General features: G+C 33.3%; 1 protein-coding gene across 4 annotated transcripts in view; it reads left to right on the top strand.

Annotated features, from left to right (window-relative positions):
- Positions 1 to 23,046, top strand: part of LOC129234614 (bestrophin-2-like) — a 77,322-nt gene that overhangs the window by 2,568 nt on the left and 51,708 nt on the right. The window contains exon 1 of one of the 4 annotated variants that reach the window (XM_054868645.1): positions 19,203 to 19,883. The exons of 2 other annotated variants lie outside the window; for them this stretch is intronic. The gene's annotated coding sequence lies outside the window, so the exon portion shown is untranslated. Of the gene's footprint in view, positions 1 to 19,202; positions 19,884 to 22,906; positions 23,022 to 23,046 lie in introns of those variants that run through there. One more of the 4 variants, XM_054868644.1, reaches the window with a different exon arrangement.

Raw genomic sequence — 23,046 nt, 5'->3', positions numbered from 1 at the left:
CAGATGGTCAAATCCAGATTTCCCCAATTCCCTTCCAACTTTTCCCCAAAAAGCGATGTTTTCTACCAAAATTCCCCAAATGCAAAAATTATTTTTCCACTAATATTTTCATAAAATGAATCGACTTCCTCTAATATTTTTGTCTCTTGAAAAAATTTTTTTCCCCAAATAGCCAAATTTTCTTATAAAATTCCCCAACTTTTTTTTCTTCACATTTTCGTTTTTTTTTTTTTTTTTGTCTTCGTTATCTTTATCTTTCTTTATCTTTACTAATAATAAAGCTGAAAGTCTCTCTGTCTGGATATCTCTCTGTCCGGATCTCTTTCTGTCAGGATCTCTAACGCACATATCTCTAACGTCAGGATCTCTAACGCCAAGACCGTTCGGCTGATTTTCATGAAATTTGGCATAGAATTAGTTTGTAGCATGGGGTGTGTGCACCTTTAAGCGATACTTTGAAAATTTGATTTTGTTCTTTTTCTATTCCAATTTTCAGAACATTTTTCGAGCAAAATTATCATGAGATGGACGAGTAAATTATCAAGTTATCATAACGTGGAACCGTAACTTGGGCAAGCCAATTGGCGAGAAATTCATCATGCATTATTTGTAAATATACAGGGGGACCAAAAGACCTTTTAATTTTCTACTACGAGCAAAGCCGTGCGAGTGCCACTAGTCATAAATACAAGCGCCTGACCGAGAGATAAGAAATAACCAAATATTTTTTTTTCTACTGGCATTTACTACTCTGCTTCTGTATGCACATTTAAACTATGATTTTTGTATATATTTATCCAAGAACAATCTTCATCACACTTATTTTTACCTGTTTCACGTATCAACTAGTTACTCATGCAGAACATTAATGCGAATTCCATAGCATAATATTCCACATTATGCGAATTCCATGAAGTTGAGCAAAGCTAACCCAACGCTGTTTGATACAAACAATGTTCCCACTACTTCTTGACGCGTATTTAAACTCGAAAAAAAATCTTTTTTCCCCGAGGTTTTTTCCCCCCAGGTTTTCCCCAAGGGAAAAATTTTTCCCCAAAGAATTCCCCTCAAAACCCATTTCCCCCAAAATTTCCCCAGAGAGCACCAGATTTCCCCAAAATGGAGAAATTTCCCCCAATCTGGCAACACTGCCTCGCATTTAACTCCTCGCGTTTCTGGAACATTAAACCTCTCATCCTCTCGGAAATATTCGAATATCATCATTGATGTTACTTGAGCAAGATTATTTAGATTGTGCTTTAACGAATCCGGCCTCCATATAGTGTGTTCAAAAGGATTATTGAATTTCTAAAAAATAAAAATATCAGCGCGCTCAAAATGTCCCTAGCGAAAACAAGGGATCTTCGGCGGAAGGCTGCCCATTAGTGCCCTGTGACGTGAGCTCATGATGTTTCAGAAGAGCGCACTTTTGCGCGTGGATTCTTAAAAATTCATTAAAAATCAATCACAGTGTTTTAAAATTCGGCGATGGTGAATTTTTTAGTTTTGAGGGTCAATTAACAATATCCAATAGTCAAAATATGAACATTTAATGGGTTGCAACTTCCCTATTCTTTTTCGTCAGTATACATATATGTAAGGATTTTATGAAGCAATTCTCCCTCCCCCCTCCTTCTTCCGGGGGACTAAACTCTGGAGGCGCCAGTGGTGGAGTGTTTAGTGCTAGTGGTGGAGTAACGCTAGTGTTTAGTTCTTATAGCATTATGAAAATCAGTTATTAAAAAGTAATGTTTATCACTGTTTAAGATGCTGTAAACTTACTTTTTAATTCCGCTGGCGTAAGCGTTTTTTTTTTTTTTACAGTATGATTGTTTGAAGCAAAACGCAAATCATACGTTCAAAAAACTCCCAATTTCCGCCAATACTAATATAACCATTCAATGATATTTTAGCAGACAGTTCTTTTATATTTATTTATTTTTATGCATGAAGGATGAAATCGTTTGTACACTGCACCTCAGGATTGTTGGCATTCGCCTTTAGCCGATTCCACTTCAAAATCAGTTGAAAACAAAAGAAACGAGGGTTGCCACAATCAAGCGTTGGTGAAAAAAGTTTTTTTCATGAAGTGTCGGTGTTTGTTAACTCTAAGAAATAAATTTTAGCTGAATACTCGCGCCATACTCCGCGTTAATGAGTACATCGTGGGAGCTTTGATTAGCTGATCGCGTCTACTGCTCTCCCCATTTCCTGCGAATTTGACGTCTTTGAACTCTTCCGACGAGTGCCAGCAACGCGAAGGCGCACTATATAGGGTGCTTCACAACTACCTCCGGCGCTTAGAAGGTTCATTAGAACAAACATATCATCAATAGGATACAACAACGTTGACTTGACAGGAGAAAGTAACATTTCAAGTTTTGTTTAACAAATGTTCGACACGTGAAACTTTCGTGCACTATACTTTCGTGATGCGGCAAATATCAAGTCTGAAGTCTAATGGGGTTGTTTCCTCCAGTCAAAAGTAGTACTTTTAGTCACTGAAATTGATAGAATAAGCAAAAAAAAAAAAAAAAAAAAAACATGGACCTAGAAAATTCTTTCATTTTCCCAACAGTTATTTTTAATTAATTTTTTAATTGATAGAATAAGCAAAAAAAAAAAAAAAAAACATGGACCTAGAAAATTCTTTTATTTTCCCAACAGTTATTTTTTAATTATTTTTTTAAAATGTCCGATTTTTCAAACAAGGCGTGGTCTTGGTAACGTCACAAATGATGCTCTTTGGCGCATCTTTGGACCGCGTTTCCACGTTATGATAATCAAGAAGCGAATGAAATAGCTCTACGCTTGCACGTGAGTAAAGATGCGAATTAAATATTTTGCTCTGTGAATGGCAATACAGAATGGCATTTAATCATTTGTGATGTCATCGGCAGGAAATGTAAACAATGAATGCGCACTGATTTAAGTAATTTTTTAAAAGTATTAAACTTAAACAAATTATTTTAAAAATGGTCAGATCCTATGTTTTTAAGCATACTCTTTCAGAAAAAAATACTTCTAAATTTTGGAAACGACCCCATTCTTGTTTCACTCAGTGTATCAAGATGTTATGATCAATGATCGTTCATTTCCCAACAAGATTCCCAATTTTCCACGGCGCCCACTTTGGAATTCCTACCCCATACAAATAATTTTCACAAAAAGAAAACTCTGTAAAAGATGTTTCTCTGAGAGAGAGATGCAGGGAAACTACTTATCATCCTTAGAGTCCCTATATAGAAGCTTCTATAAAGGGACTCGAATCATCCTGGCGCTGTTTTTCTTATGATCCCATTATGAGTTTAGTGGATTTAAGTTTGGCATTGTTTTTAAACGACTTCAGAACGGAGGCGGTTATTAGTTCATATCGTGTGTATGCTTTTTTTTTCGTTTTCTTTTCTCTTTTTAGTCAGCTCATAGCGTCTTACTTAGTGACTTGATTTTTATTATTCCTTTTTTAATGAATAAAGGATGTAAAATGAAAAATAAATAGAGTTATGCTCAAAATTTGCTTATTACTGCATGCACGTTTTTCGGCGTTGCAAGGAATGCCTTTTTCAATGCAAAAGAAGTGAGACTAGAATCTTTTGTAAGATGGATGTCTTTTCATCTTTTTTTTTTTTTTTTTTCATGAGGCATTTATCTTGGTTACTTGCGACTGTGGGTTCAGGAAACTAGATTCTGAAAGCAAGAAGACTGAATCTCCATGGGAAAAACTTTTTCCAAAACCTTTTTTTAATAAAAGTGTTGGGGGGGGGGGGGGGTTAACGGTAGGACTTAGGGGTAGATTTGACCACGTCTGACTTTTTTTATTTTAAAACTTTTTTATATTTCCTTGAAAAAAGAAGTTTTAAAGGTTTAGGGGGATTAAAACTCTTTGAAAATAAATCAAGAAATATTTAACCCTCTAAGCTATTTACTTAGGCTCCTAATTGAGTGGTTTTAATTACCCAACCAAAAATAGCAAAAAGGGATATTTTCAAGTAATTCTGAACACATGTGAGGTAATTATGAGCACTTGTTACTTTCTTCTATGCCTTAAAATTAAAAAAAAAAGAAGAAAAAGAAAAGAAAAGAAAGTATTGGTTTAGCGAACATTTTCGAATTTCAAAAGATTTCCACATTTTCAAGTGTACTGAGTCCATTTTGACCAGTTTTGGAAATGTCTGTCTATCTGTGTGCGTGTCTCTATGTGTGTGACCAGTTTCTTGAAGCCAGAACTACTGCTTTTGTAGTGCAAAAACTACTGCATGAAATCGGAACAAAATTTGGTACACATTTGGCACTAAGGCAAGAAAAGTGACACAGCTCAAAATTTGGAAAAAACGTACTAGCTATTGATTTAAAATCCAAATTTAATGTCTTGTCTTGCCACAAAACTCACACAAAGTTAGCATACATAATTGATGCGTGGTGGAGTAAAAACGATACAATTAATGGCGACACATAGTTAAAATTTTACAATTTAGAAGGAAATTTTCCTTACTTTCAGTATGCATTATTAATTTAGACAACAAAAACTAACCACTAAATATCACAATTATAATTTTTTTTCGAGTATTGTAATATTTGAGACTAAATCGCTTAGAACTACTATTGCGTAAAACCTTGATTTTCTCCAATGCTATTGTTTTGAGTTGTGTCACTTTCCTTGTTTCGGGGTGCGATATGTGCCCCCATATGAATTCGTGCCCAGCGGCGGACTGGATCCCTTAAGAAGGCGTCAACCTTGGCCTCCAAAGGAAGGAAAAAAAAGTGCAATAAAAAAATAAAGGTGCAATAAAAAAAGGTGCAAAAACAAACAAAAAAAATAAAGAAAGAAATAAAAAAAATAAAAAACTATGATACACAGGTTTACGAGATTAAAGAAAAGAAGAAAAAAAAGGAAAGGGAAGTCACACAGGTTTGTGAGCGAAAAAAAAAAGGAAATCGCACTAAAACATTTAAAAAATAAATTAATTTAAAAGAAATACTTTTTTTTAAATAAAAAAGGGATTCAGGCTTGAGGGCGCATCGGGCCGATTTACCGGCGGGACAGTCCACCCCTGTTGGTGCCCATTAGTTTTCTGCACTATTCAAGTATTACATGTTCCTAAAACAAAATGTACAAATCGAGCTTGAAAAAACCTGTTTCAAATTTTGTTTTGCCTTTGACCAATTTTTTTTTTATTTTTAAATTTCACTGGTTATAATCACCCAGCTGCCATAATTTACCCACCTTAAGAGCCATTGTCTGTAAGGATCAGGCAGGTTGTGATTGTTGACATTTTTAATTTTCTTTATTTTTGCAAATGCTGTTCCTTATCATGAATGTAATGTTTGTGCAAAATATGAGCTTTGTCTGCCGTACCGTTTTTGGGAAATTAATTTTTTTAATTTAGGGGGCGTGGCACATTTTTGCGTGTTTTTCAAATTTGCAGATTTTAAAGTTCTTGTTGCTTTAAGCGCCCCTATAATGACATGGATTTTAAAATTCTATACTATTATATGGTCTTCTTAGATACTATTACAGCTGTCAAATTGGTGTCACTACGAGGGCGACGGCCATGAAGTCCGTTTAAAAAATGACCGAAAATGAATTTTTTTCTATATTAAAGGCCAATTTTCTCAAAGCGCCTTCATGATGACACCAACATTTTTAGATCATTTTCTAGCCACACTTACATACATCAAAAATATGTATCAAAATCGGTGTCACTATAAGGGCGCCAGCAGATATTGGAACTTTTATTCAATAAATTTCACAAAAACACAAATATTTAGAATCTAATTACAACTGTCGCCCTCATAGCAGATATCTGATACTACATTAGGTTGATAACCAACATGTTTGTCTAACATTTGCACAAAAAAAAATCGGTGTCACTCCTATTATTTTTGGAAATATAATCGTTCGAAGTTAGTACGTTATGGCGTTTTTTTATATTTATTTATTTAATCTTTTCACCCCCAGATAGTTTTTTTGAACATATTTATTTTTAATTTAATACAAAAATGTGTATCTTTTAACATAAATAGCTTTGGGCAGTAAGAGCGTCTTTTTCTTGAATAGAAAATGCCCGTTTTGATATAGGTACAGGCAGATGTATTGTGCATAATATGTCTAGATTACCATACCAATACTCATCTTGTTTTTTCGACCAAACAAATCTATTTGTTCCAATTGCTCTTGACATACATTTGACAACAACTTGCAAATGGATTTTATACGAAAGATGGTATGGTATAGAGAGGAGGTCTTACAAACATCTTATATAAATGCTTCAAATTTTCAACTAATAAATACCCCTGCATTGCCAAAAGTTCAATTTAATGAAATTGGATGGTCCCTATCTTTACGAGCTCAGTTCAAGTTCACTTCAAAGCAGAAGGAGTATTTATAAGAACAATTTACGATTGGTGAAAATACTGGGAAAAAACAACATCCCTGTCAAGTTGCACACCACATGAGAAATGCAGTTCGTAAAGGGGAAAAAACTGTTCGTTGCTTCAGAGTATTGTACTATGAAACAAATCCTATCCTTTTTTTTCGATGGAAGAAACAAAAAAAAACGAATGCATTCTCAATACATCAAATGAGAATATTGAAGAAAGCGAACATTCAGAATCTGAAACTGAATTCGAGGATAACGTAGACCAAAACGAAGAAAACATTAAGAATCAAGTCAAACCAATTTCAGAAAGACAGTCATCTCTTATTGAAAACTGCTAATTTTGTTGCACTAAAGCATGGGGAAACATGGTACCCCAGAAAAAGAGTAGAAGTTGACCATTTGCAAGTTTATGTCAAATGCATGTCAAGAACAATTGGAATAAATAAATTTGTTTGGCCGGAAAAAACAAGACGAGTATTGGTATAATAGTCTAGACATGTTATGCACAATAGATCCACCTGGTACCTAAATCAAAACGGGCATTTTCTATTCAAGAAAAAGACTCTCTTGCTGCCCAAAGCTGTTTATGTTATAAGGTACACTTCTTTGTATTAAATTAAAAATAAATATGTACAAAAAAAAAAAAAAAATCTGGGTGTGAAAATATTAAATAAATAAATATAAAAAAAACGCCGTAACGTACTAACTTGGAACGATTATATTTCCAAAAATAATAGGAGTGACACCGATTTTTTTTTCTGCAAATGTTAGACAAACACGTTGGTTATCAACTTAATGTAGTATCAGATATCTGCTATGAGGGCGACAGTTGTAATTAGATTCTAAATATTTGTGTTTTTGTGAAATTTATTGAATAAAAGTTCCAATATCTGCTGGCGTCCTTATAGTGACACCGATTTTGATACATATTTTTGATGTATGTAAGTGTGGCTAGAAAATGATCTAAAAATGTTGGTGTCATCATGAAGGTGCTTTGAGAAAATTGGCCTTTAATATAGAAAATAATTCATTTTCGGTCATTTTTAAACGGAGTTTGTGGGCGTCGCCCTCGTAGTGTCACCGATTTGACAACTGTAACAGTATCTAACAAGACCATATAGTAATATGGAATTGAAAAAATCCATGTCATTATAAGGTCGCTTCAAACAACAAGCACATTAAAATCTGCAAATTTGAAAAACCGGCAAAAATGTGCCACGCCCCCTAAACAAAAAAAATTGTTTTCTCCAAAATGGTGAGTCAGACAAAGCTCAAATTTCGGATTTACATTACATTTATGATAAGGAACAACATATGTGAAAATAAAAAAAATTAAAATTGTCAACAATCACAAATGCTTAAAACTGCCTGATTCTTACAGACAAGGGCTCTTAACCTTAACATTTTATCATTTTGGATGGAAATTGTTCGTTATCTAAGAATAGTTTTTCGTCCTTCTGAACTCCGTTTAATACATGTGTCCTCTCTTAGATATTTCTAAAAAGGGGGAATTGGCCACGGGCTTCCAATTATGAGACCCTAATTAAGAAGGAGAAAATATAAGAATATTTTATTTTTGGATTTTGTAAAGAGCTTTAGCCCCAAGCTCGCAAATGCCTGTGGTCAGCATATAGGCTTACTTTCATCCAGATGTAAATTTTTAAGCGAAGATGCTATATTTTATAGTTACAGGCCTTTGACCCGCAACAAACAGGAAATATGTATGCAGCCACGGTATTTCCTAAATCCACCATGCATCTGTAGAATATTAAGAAAAAAGTTTTTTTTTTCGTCGCAGAAAAATATTTGAAAGCAACCCTTCAACCCAGCTCGCATTCAAATTAAAACAAAAGTCAGACCGTACTTAAGTTCATCCGGTGAATTTTTCACCTTTCAAACCGGGAAATTTCTCGTTTCGCCAGTTTGAGAAACTTGCTTCGACAAAACGGAACACGAAGATCAAAAAAAGTCGTTTTTCGGGGTGGAAGGGAGGATAAAGTGGTTCGAACTGACCAATTAATTCGGAATCGTTTCACTCGTCTTTCTCAAAATAGGATTTATGAGATCAAGAACTAAGCGCAGGGCCGGACTGGGTGATCGACAGGGCGCGGGAAAGCTGAGTTGAAGGGCGCCGACTGAGTCTCCATAATATCTAAGAAATTAAGATTTAATGCGACCATTTTTAAAAGGATAAAAAATCATTGAGAAGCAAATAAAGCCCTTTTTTGTTGCTGAAAATGTCTAAACGAGAAGTCATATTTTTTGCAAGTTCAAAAATAGTAGAAGAGACCTCCCCCCTCCCCCCAAAGAGTGTTGGTACATCCCCTTAAATATTAATGATTACCCCCTAGAAAGAGACTCCCATAAAAAAAGAGACGAAAGACCACCAAAATACACCCTGAAAATTTGAATAACGTCGCGGGGGCGGTTGGGGGGAATAATTTTTAATTTCGAAGAATGAGAAGATTTGCAAAATGTTTCTCAACAGAAACTTTTTCCGAAAATTCATTGCTTGTTCGTCTTTCTTCTGAAATGCATCATTCACTAGTTCAATAGCATTAAGTAACAACACCTCTTGCAGTGATACTTTTTTTGTGTGTTGTCGATTGAATTTTTTTCACTGGTATCTGCTGTTGTTTTTAAAACATGACGCTATCATTTTATTACATGAATTTGTCGGTTCTTTAAGCTGACGAGGTTTTCTCTGTGCGATCAGCTTTCATGCTCAGGTTTTTTTTTTTTTTTTTTTTGTCCCTGCATATGCTAGTTTGTCATTTTCGACAAAATGCTTCTGCAATTTAAAATTAAAAAGAGATGTATGTACATGACAATTCAAACTGTTGTCCGTTTTCAAAGACTGTTTTAAAATATTTTTTCCACTTTATTGTGCTAAAAACTCAAAAAGAATAAATTAAAAATATCATTTCATAAGTAAATTTTTTTCTTTGGATTGTTAAAAATCCAGAGCCGATCCTAGGGTGTCGGCCGCCTGTGTGCAAAGACCTGATGTGTCGCCCCTGAAGAGCAATTTGCATGTTTTGACTATAACGCCCATATAAATCTATATAAATCTTTCTTCAAATTTCTGTATCAAGATCTAATTTTTAAAAAAAGAAAAACAAAACAGGAGAAGGATGAATTCATGTAAAAAGTTAGAAAAAACTCCTTAGGTACAATTTATATCTTTGAAGAAAGTAATAGGTACAAAAAATGTACTAGTCGTAAAAACGCATTTTATAGTCTGTCTTTGGTGACATCAGAGGAAAGACGGAGGAGGAAGAAACAGGGTGGGGGGGGGGGGGGGATCGCATCCAGAAAATATTCAAAATTGGGTTATGAAAAAAGCTGTAATTAATCTTTGGTTGTGTTTGGTTGCTAGGACAAAAGAGTCGGGAACATTCAAGGTCCATGGAGAAATTTTCAATATTGACGTCAAAAATTGCAATTTTAGGAAATTTTTCGAGATTTGAGGGGAAAGTAATGTTGGAGTTCTTTCCTAAAATTCTTTAAAAATTGATGTTAAATTGCAGTTATTTTTTTCTGACCTTAGTTTAGAAAGGATTGGCGCTCTTAAAGAAAATTTTCTGGAACGGAAGTTTGGAACAAGCAATTTTGTGTTATCTTTGTTGACGTTGTTGGAGGGAGGGAGATTCGGTCGTCTCCTATCGAAAGTTTTCAAAATTGAAGTTTAAAACTCAAATTTAGGCTGTCTTTGGTGACGGTAGGGGGTCTGGCATCTTTCCTCTGTTAATTTATCGGCACTATTGTTTCAAAAACACATTTTTCGCTAGATTTGGACACGATAGGGGAAAATACTCCGAACGGAGAGAAATATTTTACGGAATTAAAATCAATTTTAGGCTATTTTTATGAAGGTAGGGTTTTAGGTCTCTAAAAAGCGCAATTTTGTACTATCTTTGGTGACGTTAAGGAAACCGAGAAGTTTCAGCGGATCTTTCTGAATATTTTTCGATATTAATATCTGAAAAATAACTAAAGACTTGTCTCCGATTGATGGGGGATGCCGGATGTCCTAGCGCCGTGAAAATTTACGTAAGCTATCCGGAATTTTTTAGAAATGGAAGTCCCAAAATCGTATTTTAGGCATTGTTTGATAACGATGGGACAAAGAGCGGTTGGGGATTCAGTGTGCCCTCAAGAACTGTTTTTTGAAACTGAAGTCAATTTCAGGCTATTTTAAGTAGGAAGGGTTTGGTGGCTTCACGGAACCATCTAAAAACGAAAGTTTGAGCCATAGTGATTACGTTGGAGAAAAGGGGGATCCGCGGTATTTCCCCCAAAGTTCTTTGAAACTGATGATTGAAAAACGCAATTTTGGTTTGTTTTTGAATACGTTAAGTGAGAGGGGGGTAGGATTGAGGGCCGCTAACTCAGACCATCTTTGGTAGTAATGTTAGGGAATGGATTTCAGGGGCCTCTACCGCAAATTTCGAAAAGAAATTTGAAAAATGCAATTAAGCAATTTTTGATGACGTTTGGAAGAGCTGTCCCCAGAAGAGACATTTTGGATTTTAGAGCGATCATTTTTAGGCTATGTTTGATTAAATTTAAAATAGAAAGAGTGAATAAGAGACTGAATTGGATCTTTAAGATCGATGGTTCAACCAGCAAAATTTTCCGAAATTGAAGTCCTAAAAACGCAGTTTGAAGCCTTCTTTAGTCTTGTCAAAAAGGTCAAGGCATCCTTTTGGATCTTCGTTTTGGAGCTACACTTAAAATTTGTTACCCGGGGCAAAGGCCCTGTCCTCCTACTTGATATGTAACCGGGCAGTTCATTCGTGATTTTAATTAGAAAAAACTGCTGTAAAATTAAAAATTTTAGTTTGTTGATTATATATGTTTGACTCTCAGGGGAGTAGCAATTTTCCATTGTCTCTCCAGTCTCCACGCATCCACGACTGCTGAACACAGAATTTGTAGTTTGAAATACTTGCGAGAGTATCCTATCAGCATAGTTTTTTTTTTCCTTTTACATAGAATATGTATGTCTTCATTGTTAAGGGTGAATAAAAGCTTGGAAGGCTGGGGAAGGCTGGGGATGAGTATTAGTGGCCTTTAGAAGGCACGCTTTTATGCTTCGGGTGGGGGGGTGGGGGAATAGATTTCCATTATTGCCCCTCCCCTGCTGTATCCATGCTTGATTACCAGTTCTGTCACAAATTATGCAACCAAATGAAGCATGTGAGTCTAACATTCCATTTTTCTCAATATGCTAAGCTGTTGGAAAATTGGCAAACACTTTGATAATTGAACATTTAAAATTCTGCATATTTATTCGACTTATTATGTCATCTTGTGAGAAATTCTTGAGGAATTTTGCTTGATTAAAAGAACTACATGATGCCGCCTGCGGCCGCCCCTTGCTTTGGCCGCCCTTGTGCGGTGCGCACTCTGCACACCTGCTAGGATCGGCCCTGTAAAAATCTTTGCATATCTGCATGGTGCTCTTTTAAAGCATTTTAGTTATGCAATTATTTTGAGAGTAGGAGCGAGTGGTAATGAATATCAGGCCATTACTAGTTTCTATAAATGTACTTAAAAAAAAGGTATGTTTTTGGATGAATAGCAATACAAAAAAGGAATTCAGTCATGAAGGGGAAACTCGATTTTACAAATTGGGTAAATCAAGAAATATTATAATTTATCAAAAATGAAAATTAATAAAGAGTAATTAAGATGAAGAATTTAGTGCGGATATAACATGAGACATGACATTAGTGATTAATTGATTTCAGTCCTCAAAATCAAAAGATTATTCGAATTATGTTTACGCATTTGTTTTGTACTTATAATATTGCTTGTTTTTTTTTTTTTTTTTTTTTGCATCTCACATTTCAAACGTCAAATTTTATACGAATTATGCATTTGTAATGAAATTGGCTTATGTATGCTATAAAGTAACTGCTACCATGAAAATGAGTTAAAATATCATTTTTTTTTTCTTAATGTTTGCAAGACATATTTTTTTATAAATAAAACATAAGTAATACCTAGCGTCCTTAAAATCTATTTTTAAAGTCTGATTTTTTTTTTTCAAATCCTATATTTATTTATTAGTAACATGATCATGTCATAGCAAATATCTTGGGGGAAAATACAACCAATCGAACTCTAACTTATCCAGTGCACCTGATCGCCTTTTTGCAATACGTAATAAATAATATCATTTTAATAACACTGAAACTATTGGGAAAAGCTTGAAATTAAATTATTTGAGAAATCATTTTTTATGTATGGATATACATTTAAAATTACTATTATTTTTTGTGACCATTATAAGGAATAAATGAATTGATTTGATTAATCAATAAAACTTTTGCAAGAAAACTCAAAGATTTCAGTTTAAAAGAAGAACAAATAAATTTCTTGACCATGTCCAATTTCCCCTTGCCTCCTTTTTTCCTTTAAGAATTCCTTATTTTTTTTAAGTAAAATTGAAATTACAAGTTTTTTGTTAGCATAAGAAAACAAGAGAGTTTTTCGTAATGATATTTTTTCCTCCACATTCTTAAATCAGGATCTAATTTCTGAAAATTCATTTCAGAAATTCTCGCTGTCCAAAGTGTTATATTTTTAAAGTATATATATAGCAAAAACGAACATTTTAAACGTTTATATTCATTTTCATGGCATTGTTGTCTTTAAGTTTCTAGAGCTTTTTGAGTGTCAGATTTTTTTTTTTTTTTTTGAAAACTGGCGTGACCGACCTAGACAGAGCCGTCATAAAAACTACCAATCATAATAAAAACAGAGGGACGATGAAAAAAAAAAAGTTCAAGGACAGGCTTGATCTTAGTAGTTTTTACCTTTTAAAATAATAGTTTTCAATTGATAACACAAGACCTTTCAACTTATCTGAGTACGTTGTTTTTTTAACCATATGTATTTTCGAACATTTTGCAATATCCTTTGTCATTTCGCAGCACATAGATCATAATGCCATTAATTATGATTCATAGATTGTAATTCTATAATTTAAGATTATACATGAAGGAAAATATTTTCGCAATAAAAAGAAAATGAAAACTGAAACGAGTAACCTTCTGTTGAAAAGATCCTTGACTTAATATATCCAATTTTGCTGCCGCTTCAAAATTACTTGTTCACTAATGCAAAAATCTGATCCAAATTACTCTTCGATTCATGTAAGTAACGGCAATTGGACCTCTGTAGTCTACCTGCATAAAATTTATGATAGTTGTCCTCCCTTGTCCAACAGAAATCCACTGCTATGAATCCCCCAGGACCCAAGCATCGCAGATCCTTATCGATATAAAGCATCTTAAAAGGCGTTATTTAAAGCCATAAAACAAGTGTGTGGTCTACATGTATGCTCCCTTTTTTCTGCTTACCAAAAGATAGTTAGTCAAAAGCTCTTGCACAGTATAAGAATGCTTCGAAAGACCCTCATAAAATGCTTTAATGGTTAGAATCTTTAGCTTTTATTCTGTGAAAAAAAAGTGCTGTTTATTTTTTAGGCTTTATACTATCCTGATATGTAAAAACTAACTGCAGATAGAAAACGAATAAGGTTACTTCGATATTTCTCACATTCCATTTCTAATATAGTCTTTCTTGACTCTTATTAATATTTGTAATACCAGTAGCGTACCTAGCATGGGTGACACTTGGAGCGGTAATTAGTGATGTGTCACCCCTCCTCCCCTCTCCCTCTAAAAGCAAAAAAAAAGTTTTTAAATTCTATGTAAACATGAAAATATTACAATTTTCAGAAACAACTGTATTTGTGATTTGTGAAAAACAAAATTTTTTGTGGGATAATATACATGAGGCAAATAAAAACTATGAATGATTTTTATGTAACTACCCAAGACGCATGTGTGCGTCGAGAGATCAAAAAAGTAAGGGTGTGTGTGAAATTGTTGGCCTCGTAATTACTTTGAACTTATTTTACACACATGGAAAGCTAATGGGTTTTCAGTTTTTTGTTATAAGAGGTCACTACTAGGTCTAAGTATTGACAATATGAACCTAATTCTGATTATAGTAGTACGTATTGATTCCATGGTGTGGGGTGGGAAATATTGGGGTACGGGCGGACCTATCCCCTGTAAAATTTTCAAATTAGAAGTCTTAAAATTGCATTTCAGCTTCATTTTTATCAAAAACTTGTAATTCCACTTTGGGTATCACCCCCCCCCCAGACAGTCAACCCCGAGGCGGACCCCCCCCCCCCTTCGCGACGTCACAAGTAATAGCTTTGCGTTTTACTTATTAACAACATCGTTATACATTCCTTCTTCAAACTCAAACTTTGTTCCGCTCATAATGAATTGCGTTGTTTCATTGATGCAAAGTTTATCAATAATAAACTTCACGAGTCAACAGGATAGCGAGGGGTGGGGGGCGCGGTATCGAGCTTCATCTGAGGGAAACACAGATGAAAAAACTTCCCAAAATGATATAAAGGCAGCATAAAATGTAATAATATTATGATTTTATGCAGGAATTCAAATATTAATATTTTTAAGGGAGTATTGTAGCTTTTTTTTTTACATAAGGGCGACAACCCCCCACCGCCAGGGCAATGACGAACCTCCTCCAAATGCTACGCAGCGCTCCCCCTCCCGAGAACTTGACCCCCAAAATGAGATTTAAAAAATATCTTAAGTTAACTCCTAACAATTTCAATGCCGAAGGTTATGCCATGACCCCCTTCCTTTGTACACACATCTGGCTAAAAAGACAGTGAAAGAATTAAATCCAAATAAAAAAACTGGAATATGTTTTGAACACAAAGATCTTGAACTTGTAATGATTTTAATTGACAAAACTTAGTTTAAAATTGAAAAATGTTTTATCTCTAAAGTTTTTCGGCATCTTTATTGTGTTTAGTCCAGTAATTCCTCAAATGTGCCCAGGGGAGCCCTGCAGTCCTCCTAGGACCACATCGAAAATTAACTATTTTTCTCAATTAATTTAGACTTAATATTTGTTAAACTTTTTTTTTACAGGATAAATAAGGGCTATTCAATGCAGATACACGACTTGTATTTATTTTTGACTGCCAGTTACAAGTCATAATTTTATTTTGGGAAGGGCGCTATGCGAATATCTTAGTTCCAAAAAGGGCGCCATGACTCCAAAATCTAGGAATCACCGTTCACTCTTGTCCTAAAAGTTATTTTGTGAAGTGACAAAAAATACGACATCTGACTTCTGTCATCGTGTTCATCCATCCACTAAATTATTGCTTTTATGCGGCTTATTTCGACATTACACTATTTTTAATGCGCAGATTTCAAAAATTAATATTATTTGTCTTCTTGCTTCTATTGCACTCATGGTCGTTACCAGAACAGGGAGTCATGCTATTCGCTCTTTTACAGCAACTTAAGTATAGTCAATAAATCAAACCATTCTCGTATTCTTGACTATAGATATGTGCTGTCACTTTCACCCTCACATCCCTTTTTTATTGGGGAAACACCATGGGTCCGCTTTTGTCCTCAGAATTGAAACTTGGAGCAAAAGATAAGCCACAAACGATGCCCTGGGAGCAGACCGTTTACGAAACGAGAGGGGACTAATTGCCTTTATTGGGGGCAATAAAAGGGAACGTTTATATAAATAAGAAGACCATTGCTTTTGCATGTGAAAATATTCACATGCAAAATCACTTCTTTGTTCCACATAATTTATTTCCATTTTTCTAAAACATTGTTTCGAAAAATAAGAAAAGAACAGAAGGGCGCCTTTCGAGAGGGCGCACCGGGAAAAGTCCCGGTTAAGTCTATGGCCAGTCCGGGCCTGCTTATATCCTAACATAAGCATTTGCCTTAAAGTGTTTTTATGCACACCAGCAACTAACTGTGCAGTAGGCCAACAAAAATTAGTTCATTCATCGATTTTGGCTATTGAAAATGACTTAACTGTTAAATTAGACTTTAATGAGGTTATTGATACATTTGCCAATAGTAAACAAGACGTAAGAGGTTTTAATGAAACAGCTCTTATTATTCGTATTCTAAATATGTTAATAATCAAGTGCAAACACCTTTTTTAAAATTTCAACTGTAAGTTTATATATCTATAATGTTATTTATTATGTTAATTTCTTACTGCTATTCACCCACCAGTAGTGAATTTCCTTTGAATTTAAGTATTTGAAGTGCTTTTGTCTTAAGGAACTTGCTGATTTTTTTTGTATATATAAATCAAATCATAGTTTTATTGGAACGTACTCATTTCTTAGGTCTTTTTTCTATCCTGAATGTTTTTTATCATTAATCAAGCCATTTAATATACGTTCAAACTAATGTGCCCAAAACTTGATAATATGATATAAGTATTTGAGTTGTGCTCATGTGACGAGTTAAAGATGAAAAAAATCATCGCATCAAAAAACTCATTGTCTGTGTCGGTGCTTCAGACCGTTCTTACTCAAAATTCTTGTTGAGTGTTGATGATTAAATAGCTAAATTTGATTAATGATAAATAAAAAAATTCAGCAATAAAATAGTTTTATTTATTTTAATTATTTTTGTTGTAATTTAGTTGCAAATTCAAAAGCACAGTTTCTGAGTTTCTCTATCATCCTTTTAGTTTAATGTTGTTCGAATTGGAAGTTCAAGGTATTTTAAATTTGAGAAAAATTAGTGTTTCAATATTGTTGATTTTTTTTGTTTAATTCCTCTAAATATTAATTGAATTCAACTAGCATGAGCATTGTTAGTTTTTAAAACGACCATAATGAATCGAGTGGGACTGAATCTGTTCAAAGTAGTGTAATGGCGTAAGATTCGAAATATATAAAAATATAAATCATATTGGAAAAATAATGAAGATATCATAGCTATATAAAAGTAATTTTTGAGTTCTACCACCATAAGAATTAGTTTTTTTTTTCATGAACTAGACCCATTTGTATCCACGGCAAAATGTAAGAGAAAAAAAAAACACTCTTAAGCATACCCGCAACTTGTCATTTATTTCAATTCCGTATTTTATCCCATTCTTGTCATACCTTTCTGTAACAAAGTACGTAATATTTTCAGCAATAAAATCTTCTTTTCATGAGAAATAGTTTACTTGGCATTGCCTTTCAGTATGCTATTCAATTGTTTATATATATCTTGTTTAAATCATGCAGCTCAATTTTAACCCACTTCTTGTCATTAGATTTCTTTCTGGGTTGGAACACGACCTCAGATGCGATGACAATGCAATATTCTATAATCAAAGTAATTAATTAACTAATCATTGTGAACTTTTTAATGAAACTAATTTCATGCTATATTAAGGTGAGCCTTCAATAGTAAATTCATTAATATTCATTTTTATTGTTCACATTGTATTATTCATCATTTCACTGTGCAAGTTCAAAATGTTTCATGAAATAAAACAAATCAAAACAAACTGCATGTTAAATACTGCCGGAACAAAGTTGTTGAAGTATAAACTTAAATGGTTGATTTTTAAACGAGGCGGGGCTTAAAACAATACCTAAAGCTCCATTAAAATGAAAAATGATTCATCAGAAAGTTAAACTATTTAACGCTTAAATGGTGCTTAATAGAGTACATGTATTATTTTTCTACGTTGACCTAAGTAGGAATTGCCTTAAAAAAGCTTTTTCATACATTACTTGTTTTTACTATAGTGTTATGCTCATTTCTCTAAGAAAATGGGTTTCCATACTCACAACGTCTGTTTCCTGGGTCAAAGAAAGTAATTCCTTTTCTAACAATTTACAAAAGTTTAACTATTCAAAAAAAATGTGACAAGAAGTCAAATGTTCTGTCAACTACTAGCGGAGTTCAATAACTACATATTAACGACTGCAACTTTGACCATTGATAAAGTGAACATTTAGTATTATAAAATAGGGGTCTCCGTGGTTGTTTATATTCTGTTATATTCACTATGCAACGAACAGAAGAGAAAGTTATAAAAATCGAAACATTATACCCTTGAATAAAATTACCGTTTTTTTTAATGAAGTAACAAGTGGGGGGGGGCGGCAAAAATGTTCGGGCCCATGGGAGTAAGATATGTAAATCCGGCTCTGGGCGACTTGGTTGGGATACTTCGTGACATTCTTTGTATTCAACTAATCCTGCACCAACAAATTACCACATCGTTCAATCCCTGTACAATTATCTTCGGGGAAAATCCTTCATAACAGAAGTGGACCTGCACAAAGCACTCACAGCTTTCTTTGCATTCAAGACACCCAAATTTTACCTGAAAGGGATTGCACAGCTAGAGACACGTTGGCAGAAGATCCTCGATGACGATGTAGATTACTTCAAGCACGAACAATAGGCTATACTTTCTGTAAGTCATATTTTTTTTCTGTCATTAAAAACGGCAAGAACTTTATTGGTTATCTTATAAATCACCTTATCGTTTTGACAGATCTTAGCCTAATAGAAACATTTTCTTAAGCTATGCAGTACTAAAAAAACAAATTACAGTACATCATGAAGTTGAAAAGCTTATGATAAGAGTCACTAGCTCCTTGGAAGTGGGAATTGTTATTCTTCTGATTATTGTTATTATTATTATCATCATTATCATCATCATCATCAGTATTATTATCATCAATATTATTATTATTATTATTATTATTATTGTTATTATTATTATTTTTATTATTATTTGCAATACGATCATCTTCATCAACATTATTATTATTATTATTTTTATTATTATTATTGTTGTTGTTGTTGTTATTATTATTATTATTATTATTATTCTCATGCTTCTAAATACATCATTTAGAGGCAAATATTTCTTTAAACATAAGATCAGGGAACGAGTAAAGCAAGGAGTTCATCCAACAACTTGTTACTTTCAGTTGTCTCTGAACAACTGCTCATAGCGCCATCTTGAAATTAAAATCGTATAATATTGTTAAGCAAAACATTACATTACGCATAAAAACAGATAAATTTATTTTATTCTGCATTAGACTGTTACACTTTATAAATTTTATCAATGTTTCATTAAAATTTAAATTTAGAAAACAAACTGTGCAACAAAAAGTGTTTTATGTACGAAGTTTGAAAGAGTACAATGTAAGTGCAATCATATTATTAAGTAAATTTTGCTACTTCAATATCTAAATTTAAAAAAAAAAAAAAAATAGAGAAATGAAAATCTTTTTGAATTTGCCTGACTCATGATGCAAATGAATTGTTAAAATGTTAACATTGCATAAAGAGACTATTGAAGACGCAAGCCTCAAAATATCTCGCATCTAACCAAATCTCTTTGTTCCGGTGGTTATTGTTTGACACTGGCGTTACGGATAAGACACCAATGAATTTCGGTAAACGAGCGGGAAAACAAATCGGAGAACTTTTCTGCTTCACTGAGCCCGTTTATTCTGTGATTTATATCTTCACTATATAGAAGTAAAATATAGTATCATTTGAAATAAATGCGACATCGCACGTGTTGCTAAGTGAACAAAATTTTGCCCGTAGAAAAATGTGCAGTGACAGCAGCGGACGGGTATGGAAAATAAGTATTTGTTCACTTTTATTAGAACTGTTTCTGTAAAGTTCTTCCTTTGTTTTGTCTTTCTAGTCATCCTATTGTTTTATTTCAAAATATTTTGGAAAATATAATCTATATATATCTATATTGCTGTGTAGTTGAGAAGAACGCGAAAGAGACTCTGTCCCCCCTCCTTTTTGTGTTTTTATTGCAAAACTACTAACAATTTAATGTAATTTGGTTTCAATTCGCTTTCTCTTTTGGTGACCATCCGCCCCAAACTTCAATCAGAGTTCGATCAAACATTTTTTTTTTAAATACTGCACTGTATACTATAAGTTTGTGGGTGTGGGTAATACTTAAGAATTGTTACGAATTTTCTTTTCTTTCAAAGTAATTGAAAGTCTCAGTGATGGTCAAGGCATAGTTTAGAACAAATTGGATCAAAGAGGATCAAATTGAAAACAAAAATTCAATTAAATTACAAACTTTGAAGTTTATTTCATGAATTATCTGCCTGATATAACGATTTAACTTAAGGGAGAAAACTCAAAAGTATGATGTGAAAATAAAATCTCAGCTGAGAAGAATCTCAAATTCAGGAGCGGATTTACCATGTCGCAACTGTTGAAAGTTGCAGTTCCAAGGGGACTATATGAAAATAGGAAACCCGAAGGAGACTTAAAAATGATCATGATAAATGTTTTGCATAGTTCTGCGGTAGACAAAGGGGCTCCCAAATACGCAATGTGACGTGTCCCTAAACCTGTAAAAACTGCCACTACTCAAATTATTACATTCTTTGCTTTTCCTAGAATAAATATAAATTATATAAAATCGTAGGCAAAAAAAAAAGTCATGATACTGCATAGCAATTAACCTAAACTAATCAACACCAGTGAAATACGAGCAAAATGACGCAAAATACGGGCAATTTCAGAAGAAGAAAATCTAAAACTAAAAAAATTGCTAACTCATAAACATATACTAAAATAAGAGGCAGTCAAACTGTTTTTTATTGAGTAAAATAATATAATTACGAAAATGAATAATGTTTAGAACTTTAAAGGATGGAATTGAAAACCACTAATTATTATTTTAATTTTTATTTATAAAATTTGAAGTAAAATCGATATTATGGATTTTTAAAGACGTAAAAGGAAATAAAATTTAGCAAAGATGTTTTAAGATCCAATATCTTATGGAGTGCTTGAATGCAATGTGTAAATACTAATGAAATTTATTGCCGCTTGGGATTAGATAACATTTATTCATTACTTTTGATGCATTATGATAAATTCATAATCACTTAAGATTTTAGATAACGCAAATAAGCAAAAAAAATACACGTTATAGTTTCTTATTGCTGATAAGTCAAGATGGTTAAGGAATTAAAAAACTCAAAATTAATCGCCAATTGAACGAAAATTTACTATAAGAACAAATTTCAATCAATCGCCCGAAGAAATTCTATAGTTTGTCATAACTAAAAATCATGTGGCTTTTCTTTAGGATACATACTTGAAAATGCTTGATTCTTAGCAAACAATATTGTTTGAGCTTAATTTTGTATAGGATTACAGATATTTAACGAAAAGTAGATATTCGAGTTTTTATGCTGACATTAGTATTGTTGGAAAATATAACTTGTGTCTGGTTCCTCTGATATATTTAAAAGTACTTGTTTATTTATTTATTATTGTTAAAATTATTTTATTTACTTTTTTTATCTACAGTAAAATCCCCCCTCTGCGGAAACTAACGGGACAAAATTTTTTGTCCGCAATAGAGAGGTGTTCACAGGACAGGGGTTTAATAATGTTATTTGCATTGGAACTGGGGAATTAAAAATTGTCCGCATAAGACGGGTGTTCGCCTTTGAGATGTATCAGTTAAGAGGGGTTTTATTTACTTATTTTAGAAAATCATATGTTTCGGTTAACAATACTACATGAACAGTAATGTTCCCATCAATATTTCTGGGGGTATACTCCCAGTAATCCACTATGCACAATAGTATATGTGTATGCGATTATAAGGTGTTCAAAAGGCATTGATTTAATAAGTGTTAAGAAATTATATTAATAAGTGTTATATATAGTGTATATATTAATAAGTGTTAAGAAATTATAAAATATGAAGAAATAAGGTTACGTATGGGAAAATGTGGTTAGCATAAATATATTATTTTTGCTTTAGGAAAAATTTGAACTACGATGATAGAATCTGAATTATAAATGAAAACTTTTGAAGCTTGAGGGTACACGCTATAATTCTAAAAATTATTTGAAAGCATACGACGTATGTAGAGTATACCTATGGGAACACAACTGCACATGAAAGAGGAAAATAAATAAATATAACTCACCTTATTCAACCGTTGCCTGGCATCAAGTTTTTATCTTTCTGATGTAAATGATGTACTTTTTTTTTTCATTACTTTTGCTAGGAAATTGCATTTCTAAATGCTCTATAAAATCTAGCATAGTTATTAGACAAGAATTTTATTTGCTAAATTTCATTTCAGAACTTATTCACTAAAAATACTTATGAATCAATTTCGACAAAAAATTAAAATAAGCATGTTATGCTGTCGTAAATCCATCAAATGGTCACTCACTCTTAAACCCTCTTAAGTTAATCCACTGTCCATATGAGCTTATCTCATACAGAAAACTCGTTTATCCGACCTTTCGGATAGTCCAGATCAATTTAGTAGCCTTTTAAAAATTCCATGTTGACAGAGAATATATTTTAAATCCTGATAGCAAGAACTTAACCATAAGTACGCTAAACATTCTCTGTGTTAGTTTTGTTGTTCTTCTTCTCTCTTCTCGAAGCTTAATGCTCAGGTTTTTATTTGATAAGGACTACAAGCTTAGGACATTTTCCGCCTCCCTTACATACGTTATATTTTTATCCCATATAGTATAGAACATGAAAGACTGTACAGCACAAGGAAGGAAAAGAACATCGGGAGCGAGGGTGGGATTCGAACCAACCGCCTCAAGTACGTCAAGAAATTGCTCTGACCTCTTGGCCACTGACGCCCCTATAGTTTTGTTCTTTCAATGATAAAACTTGTGCGGAACCGGTGCTTCATTCAAATACCACACGTGTATGAAAGAGAAGACTAAAGAAATTCTTTGACAAGTAATAATGTGGAAAAATATTTCTA

This window comes from Uloborus diversus, chromosome 1 (genome assembly GCF_026930045.1).
Source record: "Uloborus diversus isolate 005 chromosome 1, Udiv.v.3.1, whole genome shotgun sequence".
Taxonomy (NCBI): Eukaryota; Metazoa; Arthropoda; class Arachnida; order Araneae; family Uloboridae; genus Uloborus; species Uloborus diversus.
The sequence above is the reverse complement of the archived record's forward strand: the minus strand, read 5'-3'. Positions and strand labels throughout refer to the sequence as shown.